The sequence below is a fragment of the Protopterus annectens genome, chromosome 3.part0, assembly GCF_019279795.1.
Source record: "Protopterus annectens isolate FY-2018-M chromosome 3.part0, PAN1.0, whole genome shotgun sequence".
In the NCBI taxonomy this organism is placed as follows: domain Eukaryota; kingdom Metazoa; phylum Chordata; order Ceratodontiformes; family Protopteridae; genus Protopterus; species Protopterus annectens.
The window spans coordinates 1,827,453,364-1,827,471,276 of NC_056731.1; positions in this window are offsets into that span (position 1 = coordinate 1,827,453,364).

The window sequence follows — 17,913 nt, forward strand, 5'->3', positions numbered from 1 at the left end:
AAAGTATTAAAAATAAACAATATAAAACATAATAACTATTTACACTATATACAAACATCCATGATAAACATTTGTTTTATCCAAGAAAGGTAATCAATATTTATCTAACAATCTCTCCAGTTTTTGGCAAGTTAGTCTTTTGCGTGTTACATTTGATGATCTCTGATAAATAGTTTGCATTTCTTTTTTACATACAGATTTTGCTATTGAAATAAACTCAGCAAACATAAGATCTTGCTTATTTTTCCAATTCAATGTAATAATTTTTTGAGCAATAACTAGAATTAACCAAAGAACAGGTAACTGATGTCTAGGAATTATACTTGGGGTAAGGACATTAAATAATATCAAAGAACTAGTAATTTGACAATTGTCAGACCACAGGGCTTTTATGAAATGTCGAAAATCAGTCCAGTATTATGTGAGAGTTCAACATTCGATGAACATATGAACCCAAGAATATCACCACACCTCCAGCATTTGTGTTCATTACTCTTGGTTATAAGGTCGTATCCACTGTGGTGGTGCTGGGGTAGCGCTGTCACCTCGCAGTAAGACGCTGTCCGGTTTGACTCTCAGCTAGAGCGTCTTCTGCATGGAGATATGTGTGAATGGGCGTACCTTCGTTGAAGGTTGTGCATTAGGGCTGGCAACTCAGCATGTAAAAATCAACTGCCAATCATTAGTGGACCGGAGTTCCACTGTGGCGACCCCTAACTGGGAAAAGCCGAAAGACACAACAACTCTTGGTTATAAGGTCAATTCTGTGTGGAGTGTAAAAGCTTCTATGAATAAATCTCCAGGTATATAGTCTCCAATATAAAGATGATGAAGTGTTTTTTATTGAATTAAATAACTGTTTCCTATTATCATTAGATAAAGGTTCACCATTAATCTTTATGGAGTAATTAAAAAAAGCTTGGTTAAAAATAATCAAGTCTTCTTGTAGGATTTTATATACAGGTGATATGCTTAATTTATGTTCAATGTTCATCGAACTGCACCATATGAATAGTTGTATCAATCTTGGTATAATATCAGTTTCCAGATTTATTGACACTCTCACTTTATTTTCAACAAATTGTTTTAAAGATTGAATACAGAGTCAATTATCTTGACAGACATTATATCTGGCTAAGAGCAAGTTCATTGGTTGGATGTTCTTATTGTCTGTAAACTAGTGCCAAAACTTTAGATTATTCTCTTTAAGATTCCACATCTTATTGATATTGAAGGTATCTAGGCAATCTGGTATATAAGCTATGGGAAATGTAATAAAAAGGTGTTCTTTACACTATAATTGTTGTCAATTATATTTTTTAAAATATAAAATATTTGGTTTATACCATGTGAGAAGTGGCTAAATTTCTTATTATATAAGCAATATTCACGGAGTATCCAAAATATTTTGTTAATTCCAAAGGTTTCTTTAAACTGGGTTTCTGAGTTCTCAGAGGAAGTTATATGTATTTCATGTGGTTGTTTCCAGCTAGAGGTGTATATGGATGAAATCCAATATAGTATTATGTTAATAATAACAGATTTGGAATATAATTCTATGTTGGGAAAGCCAATCCCATTACCGTCCCAGGCTCTAGCATGCCATTTATAGGCTATTCTTGGTTTCTTTGGGAACCATAGAAAAGTTAGTAATATGGAATCTACTTGTTTAAAGAATTTCTTAGGAGGAGGTAAAATCAATGATTGTATGTATAATAAAATCTTGGGCAAAATAATCATTTTTATTAATGTAAGTCTGTCTTCCTTGGTGAAAAACATTTTGTCCCACTTTTAGTCAAGTCACTGACTATAGCTACCAATTTAGTGAAGTTAAATTTAATAGTCTCATTCCATTTATTCCTAATACTTATTCCTAGATAATCTATCTTATAATTTTCCCAGTTGAATGTATTATATTTTTGCAAATTGCTATTTATTTTCTTATTGATTAAAAGTGTTTTGGTTTTATTTTGGTTAAAATTGAGCCCTGAGATTTTTTCCAAATAGAGTTATGGCATTCATGATATGTTGTAAAGAGCCTTCTATGTCACTGGATGTTAGTAGAATATTGTCAGCAAAAAGCTGAACTTTTGGACATTATCCCTCATTAACTTGAAATCCTTTGATATTTTTGGTTATTTCTAATAAATGAAGCAAAATGTTCTACTGATAAAGTGAAAAATAATGGGGATAGAGGGCAACCTTGTCTAGTTCCCTTATGATTTTTTTTACTGGGGATGATAGACATGAACCAATCTTAACAAATGCTTTAGAATCATTATGAATATTTAATATCAGTTTAGTGAAATCTGAAGTAAAGTTAAATTCTTTAAAGATTTTTTATAAGTATGACCAACTAAGGGAATCAAATGCCTTATCAATATCCAGACTAATAATAGTTAATTGTTTCTTGGTTTTGTTTGCAATGTCAATTAGAGATAGTAGCTTAATAATATTGTTGTGTACTTTTCTATGTAAGATAAAGCCAGTTTGATCAAAGTGTATCAGATTGGGTAATATATTCTTTAGTTTTTTGGCCAGGATAGACATGAAAATTTTATAATCAATATTTAACAATGATATGGGTCTATAGGATGCCCATAGTTGGGGGTCCTTACCTTGTTTCAGAATGGGGGAAAGTATTGAGTACTTCCACGAGGGAGGGAAACTTAAGTCTTGTTTAACCATGCAGAATGTGTTTAATAATAAATTTATTGTGTGCTCTGGAAGAATTTTATATATTTCTGGGATTATTCCAGCTAACACTGGGGCTTTATTATCCTTCAGATTTTTAACTTATTCTTTCACTTCTGCTAAGGTTGTTTGTTTATTTAGGGTACTGTTGTGTTGTTTTGATAGCTTAGTCTTGATATTTTCTTGTAGAACTGTATATATCACATCGTCTGAATCCAGTGGTGATTGCATGTCATTGATTGACCTTTAATGATTTCTAAAGGTTTCTAATATACCTCCTAAATCAGTTGTTCTTTTTACTGTGTTATTATTCTTGTATTTAATTTCATTAATGTGATTTTGTTTACTAATTTGTTTGGATCTGATAGATAATTTATGTAAATGTCTGGGGTTTACTGAATAGAACTGTAGTTTAATCTTTTCTAAGTTTATAGCAACCTTATGATTCAATATTTCTAAATATTTGTGGTTTAGCTTAGAAATTTCAGTAAGTACTGCTTTATCGTTTGATTTTAAATTTACTTTCAACTTATCTATTTTGGCTTGTAAATCAGAAAGTTCCTTGTCCCATTCCTTTCTCCTTTGAAAATACCAAGCTTTAACTCCACTAAAGATGTGAACTTTTAATGCATCCCAGAGCATGATATCTGTTACTTTACCATTATTGTTGTTTTCCATAAATGCATTTATTTCTTTTAATAACCACTCCTTAAAACCTTTTAACTTAGTAACATAGGCTGGGAGTCTTTGAACAATTATCATATCATCTTCTTTCACAGTCAAGCTGAACAAAAAGGCATTGTGGTCAGAGAGTGGACATGACTGTATTGCAACATCATTTATTTTAGAGTAAAGAGTGTTAGACACAAAAATCTTATCAATATTAGTTTGTGTGCCAAATGGGAAAGACTAATGAGTGTATTTAAGTGAATTTTTAATTCTTAAATTATGTATGTCTCTAAAATTGATTGAGGCTATAAAACTATTTACCTTTTTAGCTTGTGTCATTAGTTTAACCTTACTATTTTTAGAGGTGTCTTCATCTGATAACAAACAATTGAAATCTCCCGCCAGAATAATTTCTCCCTTTGCATGTAAAGTAATGAGATCAAAGTATTTCTTCACATATTTAGTTCCTAGACCAGGAATCCATATGAGTTTACCAGTATGAAGCATTTCTTATTAACTTCTAGCACTATTAAGCTTAAAATTCCATCCTTATCTGAAAAGGTGTTTAAAATTTTAGATAGTGTACAAGTATTATTCCATAGTATAAGAGTACCTCTCCTTTTGGCTCTAAAGTAGGAATCCGTGAGAACTGTAAAACCATTAAATAATAATTTTTGCAAATCCTTCTCCAGCAAGTGGGTTTCCTGCAAGAAGATTATCTGAGCTCTGTGCATTTTAATGAATTTAATTAAACCAGCTCTTTAGACATTGTTATTTAAGCCATTAATATTTAATGATAATCATTTATATATCATCATTTGTTAAAGTTATATTTAGAGCATCAACAATATCTTCCAAGTATAATGACTTGAAGTAATTCATGAAGTTATGTATCATGAATGCATGAAAAATCTTTAGAAACAAATTATGAAACCAATAACTAAGAAAACATGCACACATGGAACCTGAAGTTCCAAGTTTAGTTAATAAATTAACTAAACCACCCTTTAACACCATCTCACATACCAAAAACATACATAAATAGCTTCTGCTTTAAATGAAGTATATACAAACAGTAAAGCATTTCTATGATAACTCAAACAAATATGAACATAAAAAGTCAATCAGGCAATCACAGTGGATTCGTATGTAATATTGTGTAAATCACTACTAGGTATTGAAAAATAAGGAGTTAGTTTCACCAATTAACCTAGTTGCTTTATTGGCATAAGCTTCTAATACCTATGTATTTTATGAGTCTATATTATAACATCAAAATCTACAAAGATCGAATGTTATAATATAGAACCCTAAACATCGAAATCTGCAAACATCGAACAGTCAGAATAGCGATATTTTTCCCAGGGAAAAAAATTGCTATTCCGAGAAACATACACACAACAGAAACACACACAAAAAACAGCAATCGACACACATACACTTAAAATCCTACACCAAAACCTAAACTAAACTTTATATACACTACTAGCTATCCACATACCTTAACCCAACCCTAACCTTAAGGTCCGTCACTATCGCACACTCACCTCACCTGCGCCCTAACCGTAACTCACCTAACCGGCCCCCTAACCCTAACCTACACACGATGGCACACTTACCTGACCTGATCCATAACCATAACTCACCTAACCCACCCCCTAACCCTAACCTACACACAATTGCACACTTACCTGAACCCGACCAGTAACGCTCCAACATATCGAACGCTGAAAACAGCGAAGCCACAGCAACGGCTCACTGAATTCTTTCCCTGGGAAAGAATTTGGTGTTCTGCACCTTTGCTGTTTTCAGCATTCGACAAAACTGGTTGGATATTATAACATTCGAACTTTATAAAATTCGATGTTATAGTATAGACCCATATTTTATAACTATATTACAGTCTCTTGTGTTTATAACTATAGCAATACAGAAAGAAAAAAAAAAGAAAAAGGGGGGACCATATGTTGGTCTATTATTACTAACTGAACAGAATAGAGTGACCTAGAACATTTTAACAATCCATTCCTACAGTGTATGTGGTCATATAAAGATTTGAATCATAGTATCATAACTATCATTGCAACTGAGTCTGATTATATTGCTTTAAATCTGCATCAGTGAGAATACCTAATATAGACTAAAGTTGCTTAAGCATGAAAGCAACAGAAGGAAAAGGAGACTCAATTTTATATATATATATATATATATATATATATATATATATATATATATATGGGTCTACCTGACAAGGTCGACAAGCCACAACATCGACAACCAGTTTGCCGACACCACATAACCGACAGTTCACAAACACGAAACCTCACATGCCCGACAACGAAATCACTGACACCACATAACCGACAGTTCACAAACACGAAACCTCACATGCCCAACACACCATAATAACGACAATCAACAAACAAAACAAATCCCCTGTCCAAAAAGCACACACACATTACAAGCACACCAAAATCCTTACAAACCCATACTAAACCTCACATACACAACTATCTACAACCTTAACCCAAACCCTAACCCTAAGGTCCGTCACTATCACACACTTACCTAACCCGTGCCCTAACCCTAACTCACTTAACCCTAAAGACTATCACTACCGTGCCCTAACCTAACTCACTTAACCCCTAACCCAAAGACTATCACTACCGTACACTTACCTAACCCGCGCCCTAACCCTAACTCACTTAACCCACCCCTATCCCTACAGACCGTCAATATCGCACACTTACCTTACTCGCACCCTAACATCCGTCACTACCGCATACTTACACAGCCTTTTCCCATGTCAGCATTCTCAGCGTCGGTGCTTTCATCCGTCGGTCTTTTCAGTTGTCGATCTTCTGGCATCAGTGTTCTCAGTGTCGGCGTTCTGAGCTGTCGACGTTGTCAGGTAGACCCATATATATATATATATATATATATATATATATATATATATATATATATATATATATAGTTGCATTCAGAATATTAAAGAAATTGGTTGTTTAAGTAGTCAAATATTAATATATTATAATTTAGGACATGCTATCAAAGCAAAGAATGGTATCCTGTCAGACTTCAGTAATTCAAAGCAACAGACATACAGTAGCATTAAAATGCAATTTTCCTCATTAGACTAGTAAAATAATCACTCCATTAAAGTCTTAGCTTGTTAAAATACATATTTAAAGTGATTCCATACCTTTAGATGCATAAAAGATTACCCCCCCCAACAAAAACAGTTACTTTTTCTTCTAGTTTAATTTTCAGCTTTACTTCCTGGCTTCTGAGTCATGCATGAGTTCAAAGGTCATGTGATGTCATTGCTCACTGTATTCCTGTCTCCAGCTTCTCTAGCTTGCTGCTAGTGCCCTGTAGATGCTCGTGCATGTGAAAAAACAGTCACAGAGGCATAGAAAAGGCATTTTTGGTGGGAATTTCAAACAACTAAGTTTTCTCCATTCTAAAGAAGCATAAAAAGTGCATGAACAGCCTCCATAGTGAAATAAAACATGAACAGCCCTTCTCTAAAAATGTTGGGAAAGTACATTTTTTCTCCATAAATCAATAATTTACATCCCTTAAACTAAATTCCGTTAAGAATTAAAATTAGAGCATTTAGTTAATGTAAAGCATTGAATGTTGATATATTACAAAAATGCAGATTTTAAGTAAAGATGTATATATTAATCATGATATGAACATCTTTCAAAAATTTCAAGAGGAAGCAAAACTATCTTAAGTAAACCATCCCCCAAGGGCACTTTTGTTGTGGAGATTCCATACAGTGTAATCATAATAGACTAAACAGAAAACTTTAAAGTTTTACCCCACAACTAACACACATGAATGCTTTACTTTGGAAATCATGACTTAATAGTAAGATAGCATGACTTTTGTATCCCAAATGAATATATACTGAAGTTAAATGTGGTCTGGTTATAGTAAACATATGGTATGAAAGAAAAAGAAAAATAATAAAAAAAAAAAAATATATATATATATATATATATATATATATATATATACGTATATTATATATATATATATATATATATATATATATATGTATGTATATATATATATATATATATATATATATATACACACACACACACACACACACATACACACACACACACACACACACACACACACACACACACACACACACACACACACACACACACATATATACATACAAACACACATATATATATATATATATACACACACACACACACACACACATATATATATATATATATATATATATATATATATATATATATACACACACACACACACATACACATCTATATATATATATATATATATATATATATATATATATATATATATATATATATATCTACATACACATACACACATACATAGATATATGCCTATGCCTATGCAAAATAAAGACCTTTGTTTTGTATATGTATTCCAATAAAATATTATGTAAAATAAAGACACTTGTGTATATATTCCAAAAAAGCATTAAGTAAAGAGTTCTGCAAGAAAGTATTTGGTATTATTTGATAACAATCCTATTTGTCTTTTAATTTTTTATTTGCACTTTCTTTGACAGTCCAAGTGTTCTTAGTTGCATGTCTTTTCAGACTCTGTGAAGACCATTCCATGTCCTCTATATCAGTTAACATTTTTTCTTGTGAATAAAGTCCAAAGCCTCTGACAAAGAGCTAAAGATTTTCTTACCTTCTGTTAAAAATATTTTTATCCTGGAGGGAAAGAGAATTTGTGCTTTGATGTTAACTTTTTTAAGAGATTTTATCAAGGGAGCACATTCTTTTCTTCTAGATATGACAGAAGTATAGTCATTGTCAAAACAAACAAGTTTGTTCTTTATCTTGATGGGAGAATTATTCCACACAGACTTCAGAACCAAATCCTTATCTTGGGAGGACAAAAATCTAACAATGATGGATCTGGGGTTAGGAGAAGCTGTTGCTGAAGCAGGTGTTGCTAGAGACCAGTGAGTCCCCTCTATACCGAAGGAAAGGGCTTCAGGAAGATTTAGTGTTGTTGGAAGCCAGTTATTAAGAAAGTGTATCATATCAGTTCCCTCTTGCTTTTCTGGTACTCCATAGATTCTAATGTTGTTTCTCAGTGACCTACTTTCTAGGTCTTCCAACTTTTCTGTTAGTTTTGAATTCTGTTTCAAAAGAAACTCATTTTGACTTTCACATCCCATCAGTCTGCCATCCATATCTATTACAGATTCCTCGATAGAAGCAATTTGTTCAGAATGCTTTTTAGCCATTTCACTAAGAATGTTCAGCTGCTTACTACAATCTTATTTACTAGCATATATTTTATTCTCTAGTTCATCCATTTTTATAGATAGTTCTTGAATAGTAGTTATTAATGTTTGCAGCTCCTTCTTTACCACACTGTCCTGATGAGAGTTCTTTGAGTTACTCATACCTTGGATTTCTTGAGGAAAAACTTCTTGACAAAAATAAAATAATAAAAACTTATGTTTTAGTACTATTTTTTGAAAAATAATAAAGGACCTATATTCACAAATCCTCTAAAATAATTTTGGATTAGTATTTCCAAAAATTAGATTAAATTTCCTATCAGAATAATAGTGTTATAAGCAGAGCTAATGTTCAGTGCTGCTAGCAGTCTGGCATCTTAGCCACACCCCATGGAAATGCTTCTTAAAGGTACATCACACACTCCGTTCTATAAGGAGGTAATAAATGCTCTCTAAAAGTCCCTCAGCAGACTTATCATGAAATACATCACCCTCTTCACCTTGTGCATTCTCCAAAAATATGGCCCAAATAGAAAGGACCCAATAATTTCTAATCAAGAACATTGCTGGGTTAAACTCCCTTGTCTACATTTATAGCTTAATGCCTTCTCATTATATTTTGCCTCTCACAGCCTCCTTTGTGGGGATTGATGTGCAACCTCCCATGTCACAAAACTAAACTGCTGGATCTGTTTCATCTGTGTAAGATTAAAGCCACCAAGTACATTCATACTAAAGATCTTAATCATTAACATAGAAAAAGAACTACTATTAGGACTGATATCTAACACAGAGTCCCTTACCTATGGAATAGTCTTTTTCTACATGTCAAACAAAGCAACACATTGCTCCCTTTAAGGCCAACTGCACTGAGTAGATGACTATTCATAAATTAACCTGGTATGAATGATTAAGGCAGCAACTGCTTTTTAAATACATTACAGTTACACTAACCAAGCTGCCAATGGTCATCTAGACCACATGCCTAATATATATATATATATATATATATATATATATATATATATATATATATATATACCTATAAATATATGACCTTAAGAAGCTGGGGTGAAATTTGGGGTAAAGAGCACATTTTAGAGGGGCTCTTAGAATAGTGTGAATGTTTTCAGTTGACAGCGGTTGACATGAGGTTGAAGTTAAATGGGGCATTGTAATAGTTATATGGCAGAACTGTACTGGGGTGAGCAGTCACAGAGAGTTTATGTAGAAACGAAGACTTCCTTCAATAATTGTGCACTTTCTTACAAAGATACATATCTTCATCCAACTGAATTAGGCTTTGGTCGTAATTCATAGGTAAGTACTACACTAGTTGCCTTTAAGGGCCATTTTAAGCCTAAATATTTGGCTGTAGGTGAGAATCAAACCATGTACCTTCTGTTATAACCTTAACCATTATGACAACCCCTAACCCCCTGTGCTCTTTTGCTAGGACATATGTTGGTAGGACTTAGAATACAAAGATTTGGTTATTGTTATGGCTATTTCAGTCTCAGATTTTATATTTTGTCATTGATCTTGGGGTACAGTGTAACTGAATTCTTTTCAGAAATGGCAGACTTTGGTTCTGATATACATTTGTCTTCTAACATGTGGTATTTTGTTAGGATCAATTGAGAGCTTTACTTTTTAAGACAATCCTGGAATGACAGGAAAGAAGAGTGAAAAATGGAGGGGGCCACACTCTTGTTGATTATGTTGAATGTAGTACAAAATATTTTCAGAAGTGAAGGTACAGTGGTGGAATATAACTGGAAAATGTGTTTTTTAAGGACCAGAATAAGAGAAAGGGGAAATGTTTAGAAAGGGATCTGTGAAGAATGGTTCACAAGATGTATGTGTCTGTTGCACTGATGAGAAGAAGGTTATGTTTTAGAAGTGTTAAGTTGTGTTAGATTAAACTATAGGAGATTTAACATACTATACCATATTTTTCCACTGTAATGGGTTCATAAAACAGATGTCAACTATTTAATTTCACTATGCATATGTGGCATACCTTCTCTGTAAAACTAAAAATTATAATTTCATGTTTTCGGATGTTTGCCTTAACATGTCTTTTATTATATTTGTTTTAAATGCTGAACAACAGTTTTATGGCTATACTATGCATGATGAGCACCCAATTGCCATGCTACTGTAGTTTTATTTTGGTTACTCAGTAATATATTTGATTAGAAAAATGATTGTTTCCATAGACTGCATACTTTTCAATCTCTGTTTTGCTGTATGCACTTGTATTTGTATTGAATTCATATTTGCACCTGGAAATAATGAACAATTTAAGCATATTGTCAAAGAGATAAAAAAGCAACAAATTTTGCTAATTGATATGTATCTTTCCATAGGTTCATAGGTAGGTACTAGGCTATTGGCCCTAGGGTCTACACAATCCTAGCCAAAAAGGTACCCTGGCTTTCACCACCCAAGAAAATTATTTTCCTGTGCCCCTGTCGAGCAGAGCCACAGAGGTAATCCCCAGGGTGAATTTCCTATTTCCCATCCAATCATCAAGATTTTTCTTGATGAGTGCTAATGAGGAGCTTTGTTTGATATAGATAGGTAGTTTGTTCCAGAGTATGGGAAGTCTTTGGGACAGGAATCTATCCCTCCAGCATGTTCTGTTTATTGTGGTGACAAGATTTAGGTCCCTAGAATGTGTAGCTCGGAGGGATTGGGATTTCTTTAAGAGGAGCATGTCCAACAGCTCTGGGTTTGACATAGCTTTGTATGTTAGGCAGATATCCCCTCTGAGTAGGCAATATGTGATGGAGTAAAGCTGGAGTTTTTTGAGATAGTATCAAGATTTTCATAAATGATTGCCTGGTGAAATCTAATTTTCTATCAAATATATAAAATCAGACCCAAAATAAATGTGCATGATTTTATTGATAAAATTAACAAACAAGAAAACAAATAAGTATGGTTTGTTGGAACAATTGCTTAATATCTACCTAAATGTGAACACTTATTTAGAAAATTATTCTAAATATGCTTAATCTTGCATTGTAATTCCTCTTGACACCAATGTTCCAACTGCTTCAAGGAAAATAACTGGTTCTAGCTCTAAATTTTTAGTGCTTATGTAACAGACAGGGAAAGCACATTAGAATACCATTTTTGAAAGCTTAAAAAAATCAGCATGAGCCCTGTTTCCCTCCAACCACCACTCACTGTTTTAATCTTACGAACAGTCCCTACAAACATATTACAATGTTTTTATTCTTTATGTATGAATGTGATTATTACTTGAAAGCATTACCTTTTAAGCCATTCACTGGAACTTGTTGGAAACTGTATATTAGTCAAACATAAGATAAAGATAGAATAGAAGAACTAAGGCAGCCTTTACATTCTGTGCAATAAGCTAGATGTCTGCATAAGTTCAATAAATAAATGATAATTTATTTATTTCATTTATTTCAGTTTGTTAACCGGGAAAGTCCATTGTGCCAAGGTAGCCCGTTTTCAATGGAGGCTTGAGGAGAAAATCTCTAGACAGAAAGACAATATACAATATACAATGTATTAGTACAGCATATGAGAACAATCGTTTAACATTCAATATACACAAGGCACGATTTTACATATCTTGAAATATATGAGCTGAGTCAATCACTTATAAGATATTAGCAAAAACAATAAATTTATGTTCATTTAATACACTACATGTATTTAGGCAAAAGAATTTTAGAGAGATGAATTGAAGCAGTGGCAGAGATTAGAGTAGAATAGAATAGGGATAGGTATCAGGAATCAGGTAGGATGGGTACAGGAGCACTCACAGAGGGAGTAGAGGTGACAGTGGAGTAGGGTGGCCTAATGGTTAAGGTGTTTGCCTTACAAACACAAAGTGCAGGGTTTGAGTCTCACAAGGAATAATTGGCTAGGCTTTAAATGGCTCGCAAGGGCAGTTAGCTTAGTACTAAGCTATGAACCTATGAACCTATAAAGGATGGTAGGTTGGGGTAGTTCTAATGTAAGGGGGAAGAGAGTTCCATAATTTGGCAAGGGAGAATGATAGTAGAAGTTGCTCTGGTGTGTGTAAAGGCTTGTAAAGTTCTAAGAGGTTCTGATTTGTGGATCTAAGTGTTCTATGTGACTGGTGAAGTTTTAGGGAAGAGGAGAGTGATGGACAGTTAGAAGGTTTGAAAATTAGCTTATGTGCTGTAGTTAGTTGAAAGAAATTAAGGTAGCTTGGGAGTTCCAACCAATTTAGAGCATGTAGGGAGTTGCAATGGTGAGTAGAGGATTTGGATCCTGTGGCAAACTTTGAAATTTTGTTATAACATGAGGAAAGTTTAGATTTTAGGGATGATTGGAGGTTAGAGAATAGCGGAGCTCCATACAAAAGAGAAAGTAGGAGGTAGGTGGTAGATAGGAGTTGTCTAGAAGACAGAGAAAGTTAGTGCCTGTGTCGATGAAGCATACCAAGTTTTTGATGAGCCTTTCTAATATTGGTTTGTAGGTGGATATCAAATTTTAGCTGGTCATTGATAAGAACGCCCAGAAGTTTTGTATGGGGAACTATTTCAATAGTTATTTTGTTTAGGCTAACTATAGAGAAGGATGCTTTGTCAGCAGCAGTATGTCTAGAAGGGGTAAAGATCATTATTTTAGATTTGGAGGCATTTAGGGCTAGGTGATTGTCAAACATCCAGGACTCAGTGGAGGAGAAGGCTTCTTGCATAAGGTTTATTAGTAAAGGAAGAGTTTTGGCTGAGCAGATGATAGTGGAGTCGTCTGTGTATTGCATCAATTTAGCATTGGGGATCTTTTGGTGGAAATCATTGATGAAAATGTTAAATAGTAAAGGACCCAAAATAGAGCCTTGGGGTACACCTGTTGGGATGTGAAGGAAAGAGGACGTGCAGTAGTTCCATTTTACAGCTTGTTCCCTGGCTGAGAGATAGCTGGAGAACCATTTGATAGAAGAGGAGGAGAGATTAAGATGGGAGAGTTTAGAAAGTAGAAGCACATGAAAGACAGTGTCAAAAGCTTTAGATAAGTCAAAGAGGAGCATAGAAACTATGTTCCCAGAGTCACTAGCAGAGTTAATGATTTCAAGGATGGAAAGAAGGGCAGTGGTGGTGCTATGTCCTGGTATAAACCCGTGTTGGGTAGGAGTTAGGAGTTGGTTGTCCAATAAGTAGGGTAATAGTTGGAGGTGAATACATTTTTCGAGTATCTTAGAGATAGGGGATAGGATAGCAACAGGGTCAAAGTTGGAGATTGAACAGTTTGTACCTCCTTTATGGAGGGGGATGATGAAGGCTTTTTTCCGGAGGTATGGTACATAGGGCTCCTGAATGGAGTGATTGATTAGAATGCTGATAGGAAGGGCTATGCCATCAGCAGCTAGTTGGAGAAAGTTGGATGGAATGTCATCTGGGGCATTAGAGCAAGGTTTTAACTTTTGTAGGAGCTTTTTTATAGTGTGGGTAGGAATGGATTTGAGAGTAAAAGGGGAGGACTTAGGGTTCATGGATGTTACGTTTTTGTTATCAGTTAAGTTGGGGGAGATGTTGTTAGGGAAAGAAGAGGTGAGTTTGCCTATGGAGTCAATGAAAAAGGAGTTAAATTGGGTAGCTAGATGGAGGTCTGGTGTGTCTGGGTCAGGGCAAGGGTTCTCTTTTTTGCCTGGGGATAATATTGATGAAATACTATTCCAAATTTTTCTGGGGTTGGTTTTATGATTATTTTGAAGTTTAAGGTAGTAGGATTTACTGTCAGTGTCTGTTTGTTTTTTTACTTGATTTCGCAGTTGCTTGTATTTGGCAAGAGAGTTCGGAGTTTTGCATTTCTGGTAGTATTTCCAGATTTTATCTCGGTGATGCATAAGTAGTTTTGTGTCTTTAGTTAGCCAGGGGACTGTTCTGGATCTGAGTCTTTTGGTTCTACTGGGGTGAAGTGGTTAAGTATATCAGTGAAAATTCTATTGAAATGTGAGACTGCGGCATCTAAAGGGAGGGACTTCAGAGGGTTCCAGTCTAACTGTTTTAAGGTATTAGAGAAAATTAGGGGTTGAAGTTTTGCATTTTGTGGGTGGTAATGTGTCTGTGTTGAAAGAGGATGGTGGAGGGGGTATGGTATATGTAGGCAGGGAGATGGTCACTAAGGGAGTCTGCGAGAGTACCACTATCAGAAACTTGGCTTAGGTGGGAGACTAGTATCCAGTCAAGGATGCTACCTGTGGTGTAATCTTTATTTGGTCTAGTAGGGGTTTTGATTAGCTGGGTGAGTTGATATAGGTTGATGCTTTGAGAAGGGGTAGATGAGTCAATGGAAGACCAGTTTATGTTGCCTAGGATTATAGTCTCACTATTTATGTTGGAAGTGAACCAGGCAAGAATATCTTCCAGTACAGGGATATTGTTACCAGGAGGAATGTACAGGGAGGCAATGCATAAAGTTTTATTGTTGTTTACTTTGAGAAGGGCGAGGGTTAGCTTGGCAGTGTCAAATGTGCTTAGCATAGGGTGTTACTGTTAAGGAGGAGGAGAAGAGTAAGGCTACTCCTCCACCTTCCTTTTGAGGTCTGTCACTTCTTATAACTTTATAGTTAGGGGGCTTAATTTCAGTATGTTTTATGTGTGGCTTTAGCCAGGTTTCTGTGATAGAGACAATATCAGGTTTGTTATGAGAGATCCAGGCGTGAAAGGAAGGTATTTTATTACAAAGGCTCCTGGCATTAAGTGTGGCAAGAAGAAGAGATTTGTGGTGCAGGGGAGAGCTATGTGAATGTGGTTTAGAGGAGGAGTTGTATGAAGGCCCTGGGTTAGGGTGTATGTCTCCAGAACGGAGGAGGAGGAGGGTGATACATTTTGAGTAAAGTATGGATAGGTATCTATTTTCTAATGGGTCATAGGTATAGATATTGGAACCTAATGAGGTGAGTTTGGTGGGTATGGGAAGTGGTTTACTAGGGGTAAGGAAGAGCTTCCTTTGAAATAGAAAAGATTCATTATGTCTGTAGAGGTGGGGGGAGGCTTGGGTTGTAAAGGGAAAATCTTTTTTAATGTAAATCGCAGTTGTATGAAAGGGAGGGGAGTGCTGAAAGTGTGAGAGACTAGTAAGGTAGAGTAAGCAGAAGAGGATTAGGCTTAGAAATAAGGGTATTAGAGCATAGGCAGATTTTGTTTGCATGGTGGGAGACAGAGTATGAGATGAGTGAAAAGGATGTGTAGGAAGAGAGATGGTTAATAAGTTTGAGAGGAGAGGATTAGAATGAAATGTGTGAGGGTGTATTCACAGGGATATAGAAGGGTGGAGTGGAGGGGGAGAAAGGCAATTGTAGTAGTGAGTGGATAAGGAGTAAGTGGGGGACAATATTTGGAGGGTTTGGCTACTGGCTATCCTGATGAGGTGCGTGCACTAACCACCTAGTAGGGATATGGTACAGTCAGTTATTCAGTGACTATTAAGGCAAGCAAGTTACATAAAAGCATACACCATCCCTTGCCATCTAATCCAAATCCAACACCCACTGGAAAATACAATGTCCACTGATCTCACAAAGTACAAACAGTTAAAAAAACAGAGAATGTCAAACATCCCATTCGTTAGAACATTAATTAAGCCAGACCTAGGTACAAAAATATCCTAGGTAGTAAGCTCACACAGGAATCCTAAACCTTTTTCTTCAGTAGTTTGCTTACTTTAATCCTAGGGCCTCTCATTCGAATTCCTCTTCCAAATATCTTTCCTTCTAAAGCTGGAACTTGAAAGGAGGTCTACAGGTCACATTTGTCCAAACATAAAGGAACTGTGGACAACATAGAACTTTTTTTCAGACTGCATATTCGTTTTCAATGTCAAGAATAAATGGTAACTGATACTAGATTATGCTAGCAGCAATAGGCACGTGGAGGCCTTCCAGCTCCTCTAATGACAGGAATAAGACAAACAGTACTGGAAAACCAATGCTGTGGTACATCTTATTAATTTTGTCCTTGCATTAGGCATGATGAATAGTGACAATTTTCACTTTTCCAGTACACAGTTCTTGCATTACAGACCTTTGATTTGTCATCTGCCATGTGTCCGACCTGCATAACGCCGAAAGTACGGCTGGAAAAAATGACAATGTCGATTCACATTTTCATATAAAGGGGGTGTTAAAGTTTGCATTATACCTACAAATTTTGCTTTTTGTTATTTCTATGATTACCCACTTGCAGTTTCATTATGTTGTGACCTGTAGGTGATTTAGTAAGCCTATAAATACCTAAATGATAGATGCAAGTAAATATGCTTCTGATTGCAGCACTGCTGTCCATAGATGCAGTGACATTGTACAGAAACTGAAGCACTAAAGTAATGGAAGGAAAATGGCTTCTTGCACCTTAAGACTAGTCAAAGGAAATGGTCTTGCATAATGTCTAGTTGATGGTTTAGTAAAGGTTTATGCTACGAATCATTAACTTTCACAAAGCCAGCAATCCAAAATACCAAAAATAATGCCCAAAACACAGAAGGGTGAACAATTTAATGTTATGTGTTTCATCCCCAAACAATTTAATGTTATGTGTTTCATCTACAAATGTGGGGGCAAGCCCCCCCAACACCAACAAATGGGTCTATATTAATTCATTGAAAACTAATTTCAGTGAACGGCCATTCAGAGAACACAAACCAGTGAATTACTATTCATCAAACATTCACTTTTTACTAAGGGAAGGGAATTACTTGTCCCTCACACCAACCGTAACATAAACTAAATTACATCAAACCCACCAGGGTGGGGGGCTATGCCCCACAGACACACCAGCCCCGCACACTCCCCCACTTATATATACTAACTCTGAGATCACACTAGAGTGGAGAAAAGGGGAAATTGCCTAATGCTGGCCAACTATCTACCTTCCCTTAGAAAAATGTTTACTAAAGTGACAGTTACTCAAGAGTGATCTTCAATAAGATTTTTTGCATTAGAGTTTTTAACTATGGATTCACAGACATGTTACAAAACTATGAAGAGCATACGTGTTTAGTTAAATGACCAATGAAAACTAGGGATGGGTAATATTTAAGAAATGACCATAACAATATATCTAAGCAAGGTAAATTGTTACAATAGCACTCTTCAAGCAAATACTAAGAAATTCATTGTGAATGATAGCCTTTAGCAAATTTCCGTCACTGCTTACCATCTGCATCTTTTGATACATGTATTTCTGCAGCACACACTTAAACTTTTGCATTTGTTGACTGATTTCTGTCATGCACTATTTATT